At 46.6% G+C, this 6000-nt stretch overlaps 1 long non-coding RNA gene across 2 annotated transcripts in view; it reads right to left on the reverse strand.

The window, feature by feature from the left end:
- The window catches only part of LOC144593896 (uncharacterized), a 69330-nt gene extending 64105 nt beyond the window's left edge, over positions 1-5225 (reverse strand). For both annotated transcript variants that reach the window (XR_013547298.1, XR_013547297.1), the window contains exons 1-2: positions 5064-5225; positions 1160-1322 (exon numbers count right to left, since the gene is read on the reverse strand). This is a non-coding gene — a long non-coding RNA (uncharacterized LOC144593896). The remainder of the gene's footprint in view (positions 1-1159; positions 1323-5063) is intronic.
- Between the last annotated feature and the right edge of the window lie 775 nt (positions 5226-6000).

The raw sequence follows: 6000 nt of genomic DNA on the forward strand, positions 1-6000 counted from the left end.
CTGACCCGCATCTGTGAGAGTTCCTGCAGCGCTTTGTGTTTTGCTCGGGATTGTCAAGATTATTATCGAACCACTGCAGCAGTTGTCATGGACGCGCATCCTGCAACGGTATCCCCCTGCACTTTGTCCCAGAAATGTTGTGCAGTGGCAGCATGTATGTTGCAGTAGCGTGCAATGCCTCCACCCCCTTCTAAATGTGCACACTGCTGCTGCCAATTCCAGACATGGAGAAACATCAAAACCATCTGCTCCCAGGGACTTATTTATAAATCAGACCATAACCCTTTATTTACCTTGGTGTGTGTGTGAGTGCATTTACATGTCTCTATGTGGCCAGGAATGTGTGTGTGTGTATATGTGCGCGTGTGTGCGTGTGCATATTTATATCTCTATGCATGCAGGCATGTGTGTGCATGTGTGTGTTAGTGCTTATATGTCTATTTGTAGGCATGTGTAGATAGAGCGTGTGTGTGTGTCTGCATGTGTGTATCTGAATGTGTATATGTGTGCACATTTGTGTGTGTGCATGTGAGTGTGTAATCATAAGTTGCATATTTTCCTCTTTCTGTAAGAGGAGTTTTGTGACATGCTTACTTTGTGCAAGAAAGGAAGTGGTTAAAATGTGCTGTTCTGGTGTTGTTGAAACACAGCTGTAACTCAGCAAAAACAGGGAAACAGTGGCTTTGAAATAGATTAAAAACCGAATCCCTCCCACTGCCAAATATGTTGCGCGTCAAATGAGCTGTTTATAACCGTAAATAAAAAAGGACTCAGCCACTCATGTGATCAGACTGCATCATACTGACAGTTCAGCATCGGAAGTGAAATTAGACTCACAATACAAATGCACTTTGTTTTCTTTCAAACTGTTCCTCTTAACCCAAAAGAATGCAAGAGCAAGTGAATAAAAAAGGAATAGGGGAAGAGAAAGTTTATTTTTGAACCTCTTTGATCACTATGAAAAGCCTCTGCCTCAGCCTATGGGAGTTGTGGTGGATTAATTCAGAGGAGGGCAGACCGGTGAATATTCTAGTTGTGCCTGTGTGCTGCAACAATAAACTCATGCCAAGCCACATTCTTTAGCAATTTGGCTCTGAGCCCATCTGAAAGCAAAAGCGAGAGGAAGAGGAAAAAAAACAAGTATCAAAAGAAATCCAACCTCAACGAGCTGCTGCCAACGTTGTAAAGTTTCCATGATGGTCTCATACATCTCAGCCCTGTTTGCTGCTTCAAACACTGCTGCTTGTGTTGTCTATTCTGCACATTGAGCCTGAAGGGCCGTGGAAGGGTTAGCAACCCTCCAGGAATTAGAAGTTAATCTCCTGTAAGCATAAAAACAATCAGAAGCAAATTCACTGAGGGCATTAAGTTAAATAGTTTGTGCCTGGGCTTCTCCAAAATGTTGCTCCAGTGTTGCTCCTTACTGATCACTAGGGAGGGAGTGAAGGGGGAGGGTGGGAGATAATTAACCCTCCAGGAACATGCCTTGCATTTATATAGCGCCTTGCGAGACGTTCAAGGCTCCTCCGAGCGGAATGTGTCCTCTTCTAAAATGTGGTCACAAATAAATAGGAAGAAGTATGTGGAGAATTTTGCATGGAACATGTTCCCCCTGAACAGCCATGTGTATGTGTGACCCACAGGCTCCCTTTTGAGTGCTGTTGCTTGTGAGTTATTGACTCATGCACTGCACAGAGCTTCCCTGCTTTTCTTGGAAGTGGGGCCATCTTTCTGAGGGAGCGATAGAGCCTTTCCCTAGAAAGGCCCCTCTGCCAGAGCAGCATTGCCTCTGCACCACACCGGGCACACTGCCTAGCTTTCCATGCTAAGCAGTCTGGGATGGTTCCTTTCTTTAGAGATGCAACGCATTAACAGACCACTGATCACCCTTGTACACTGACAACTCACAATTTTTTTACCAATGCCAATTAACCTACAAACCTGTACGTCTTTGGAGTGTGGGAGGAAACTGGAGCACCCGGAGAAAACCCACACGGTCACGGGGAGAACATATAAACTCCGTACAGACAGCACCCACAGTCCAGATCGCACCCAGGTCTCTGGCACTGTAAGGCAGCAACTCTATCACTGTGCCACTCTTACACAATCTTGAGACAGTACACACAATGCATAGAACAGCACAGCACAGGAACAGGCCATTTGGCCCACAATGCCTGTGCCAAACATGATGCCAAGATAAATTAATCCCCTCTGCTTGATCGTGATCCATTTCTCTCCAATCCCTATATGTACCCACCTAAAAGATTTGTAAACACCAATGTTGTATCTGCCAACACCATCATCCCTGGCAGTACATTCATAAGTCATAGGAGCAGAATTAGGCCATTTTGGGTCATCGCGTCTACTCTGCCATTCAATCGTGGTTGATCTATCTTTTCCTCTCAACAATATTCTCCTGCCTTCTCATATCATATCATATCATATATATACAGCCGGAAACAGGCCTTTTCGGCCCACCAAGTCCGTGCCGCCCAGTGATCCCCGTACATTAACACTATCCTACACCCACTAGGGACAATTTTTTTTTTTTTTTTTTTTTTTTTTTTTTTACATTTACCCAGCCAATTAACCTACATACCTGTACGTCTTTGGAGTGTGGGAGGAAACCGAAGATCTCGGAGAAAACCCACGCAGGTCACGGGGAGAACGTACAAACTCCTTACAGTGCAGCACCCGTAGTCAGGATCGAACCTGAGTCTCCGGCGCTGCATTCGCTGTAAAGCAGCAACTCTACCGCTGCGCTACCGTGCCGCCCTGTAACCTTTGACACCTTTACTAAACAAGAGCCTGTCAATCTCCACTTTAAAAAGTACTCAATGACGGCCTCCATAGCCTTCTGTTGCAATGAATTCCACAGATTCACCACCCTCTGATTAAAAAAAATCCTCCTCATCTTTCTAAAGGTACACCCTTTTAGACTAAGGCTGTGACCTCTGGTCCTCGACTCTCCCACTAGTGGAAACATCCTCCACATCCACTCTATCCAAGCCTTTCACTATTCAGTAAGTTTCAATGAGGTTCCCCCTCATCCTTCTAAACTCCAGTGAGTACAAACCCAGAGCTGTCAAATGCTCATCATACATTAAACCAATCATCCCTGGGATCATTCTTGTAAAGCCCCTCTCAATCCTCTCCAACACCAGCATACCCTTCCTCAGATATGAGGCCCAAAACTGAGGTCCAACCAGCACCTCGACTCGCTGGAGTTTAGAAGGATGAGGGGGAACCTCATTGAAACTAACTGAATAGTGAAAGGTCTGGATAGAGTGGATGTGGGGATGATGTTTCCACTAGTGGGAGAGTCTTGGACTAGACTCAAAGGCTCAGATTTAAATGATGTTCGTTCCTTTAGAAAGGAGATGAGGAGGGATTTCTTTAGTCAGTGGGTGGTGAATCTATGGAATGCATTGCCACAGAAGGCTGTGGAGGCCATGTCAATGGATATTTTTAAGGCAGAGATAGATAGGTTCTTGATTTGTACGGGTGACAGGGGTTAAGGGGAGAAGGCAGGAGAATGGGGTTAGGAGGGAAAGATAGACGGCTGAAGATTGAATGGCGGAGTAGACTTGATGGGCCGAATGGCCAAATTCTGTTCCTATCACTTATGAACATGACATTATAAAGCCTCAGCATTACATCCCTGTTTTTTTAATAATGTAGTCCTCTCGAAATGAATGCTAACATTGCATTTGCCTTCCTTAGCACCCTTCACTCTGTGTGAAAAAAACAACTTTAGTCTTGGAGACGTGAATGCTTCGAACACTCAACAAAGTGCCTCCACGATTTTTATTAATAAAACATCTGTTGAATATTTGATAGTTTTCTCCTTCCTAATGACCGCGCCGCCCTTTCGAATTTCACAACTCCTACTCTCGCTCAACGAACAGGGTGTGAATAGTAGATGCAAGCATGTCAATAGACAATAGACAATAGGTGCAGGAGGAGGCCATTCGGCCCTTCGAGCCAGCACCACCATTCAATGTGATCATGGCTGATCATCCACAATCAGGTACCCCGTTCCTGCCTTCTCCCCATATCCCTTGATTCTGCAAGCCGTAAGAGCTTTATCTAACTCTCTCTTGAAAGCATCCAGAGAATCAGCCTCCACTGCCTTCTGAGGCAGAGAATTCCACAGATTCACAACTCTCTCGGTGAAAAAGTTCTTCCTCATCTCCGTTCTAAATGGCCTACCCCTTATTCTTAAACTGTGGCCCCTGGTTCTGGACTCCCCAAACATCAGGAACATGTCTCCTGCCTCTATCTTGTCCAATCCCTTAATAATCTTACATGTTTCAATAAGATCCCCTCTCATCGCTGAGGCTGGCTTAGGGCCGATGTGTTTACTAGGAGTGTGTGGGAAGGAACTGCAGATGTGGGTTTACACCGAAAATGGACACAAAATGTTGGAGTAACTCAGCGGCACAGGCAGCATCTCCCTGAATAATGGAGTTTCTCCAGAGGTGCTGCCTGCCCCGCTGAGTTATTCCAGCATTCTGTGTCTGTTTACAAGGAGTGTCTGGCGGTTCGATGAATGTGCGTCTGTCTCCCTTGTGGCCTGGAGCCCCCATCAGTAGTGAGGGGGGAGGGGGAGGGAGGAGGCTGCTGGAAGATGTGGCCCTGTCGTCGCCCTCACCCCCGCCTGCATTCCCTGCCGTCTCCCAAGCCCCCCTCCCCCTTCCCCTCCCCCCGTGTTGTTCTTTGACAAAACTCTCCTCCAGAGGAGGCAAAGTGGGAGGCGGAGGGTACATTTCCCCCTTCACTCTGACACTGTCTGAAGAAGGGTCTCGACCTGAGACGTCACCCATTCCTTCTCTCCCGAGATGCTGCCTGACCCACTGAGTTATTCCAGTATTTTGTGTCTATCCACCGTAAGAGCTGCCTCTGTGATGTTAACTGCAGCAAACTGAACCAGGGATTTTCACAGCTCCTCTTGAGTCAGTGCCATGAAATGTTAACTGCGATAACAGGCCTGAAATGCTTGACTGTTATTTGCTTGTCATCTTAATCAATGCATCGCATCAGCTGATGTTAACACTACATACCATAAATAATGACTCCACAAAGCCACTGCTGTCGCTGTGAAAGGGCCCCTCTCACCGCTGGGCCCCAGGCCAAGCTGCTTGTACAGGCAGACCATTCAGTGCACAAACAACCTCGCTCTCATCTCCCAGAGAAACACTGGCCCCAATTCCCATCGCACGGACTCCGAGGCACGGAATGAAGGGGAAGAGAGTGGGGGGTGGGTGAGGAGAGCAGAGAAATTCCCAGAACCCACGAGAACAGCGCTGCTTTTTTACATCGGGAGGTTCCAGCCTCTTTGAAGGTCATGACTTTTTTTTCCCTCGTAGATTAAACGTACAAGTTCCCTACCATTTCCATCCCCCCCCCCACTGATACTAACAGGAGTGAGCTCAGGGCTTAAAAATAGAATCCGTGCTTTTTATTTCCTGGAGACACAAGAGACTGCAGATACTGGTGCTGGAGGAACTCACATATTACGTTCCTCCAACATTAAACTGAAAATTAGGGACAGGTTGAGCAGGCTAGAATGTTATTTTTCGGAACATAGGATGCTGAGGGGTGGTCACGAGAGGAATCGACAGAGTGAATTACCCAGGGATGGGGAATCAAAAACCATAGGACATGGGTTTTAAGGTGAGAGGGGCAAGATTTTATTGGAACCTGAGTGGCAACATTTTCCCTCAGAGGATGGTGGGTATGTGGAACAAGCAGCCAGAGGCAATAGTTGAGGTAGGTACTAGAGCAGCATTTGAAAGACACTTGGACACTAGGTACATGGATAGGAAAGATTTAGCGGGACATGAGCCAAACGAGGACAAATGGGGCTAGTTTAGATGGGGCATCTTGGTTAGCACAGACAAGTTAGGCCAAAAGGCCTGATTCCCTGCTGAATGACTTAATGACAAACCGTTGAAGAGAATTCGCAGGTAAGGCAGCGTCTATGGAGGGAATGGATAA

The sequence above is a fragment of the Rhinoraja longicauda genome, chromosome 5 (assembly GCF_053455715.1).
Source record: "Rhinoraja longicauda isolate Sanriku21f chromosome 5, sRhiLon1.1, whole genome shotgun sequence".
Taxonomy (NCBI): Eukaryota; Metazoa; Chordata; class Chondrichthyes; order Rajiformes; family Arhynchobatidae; genus Rhinoraja; species Rhinoraja longicauda.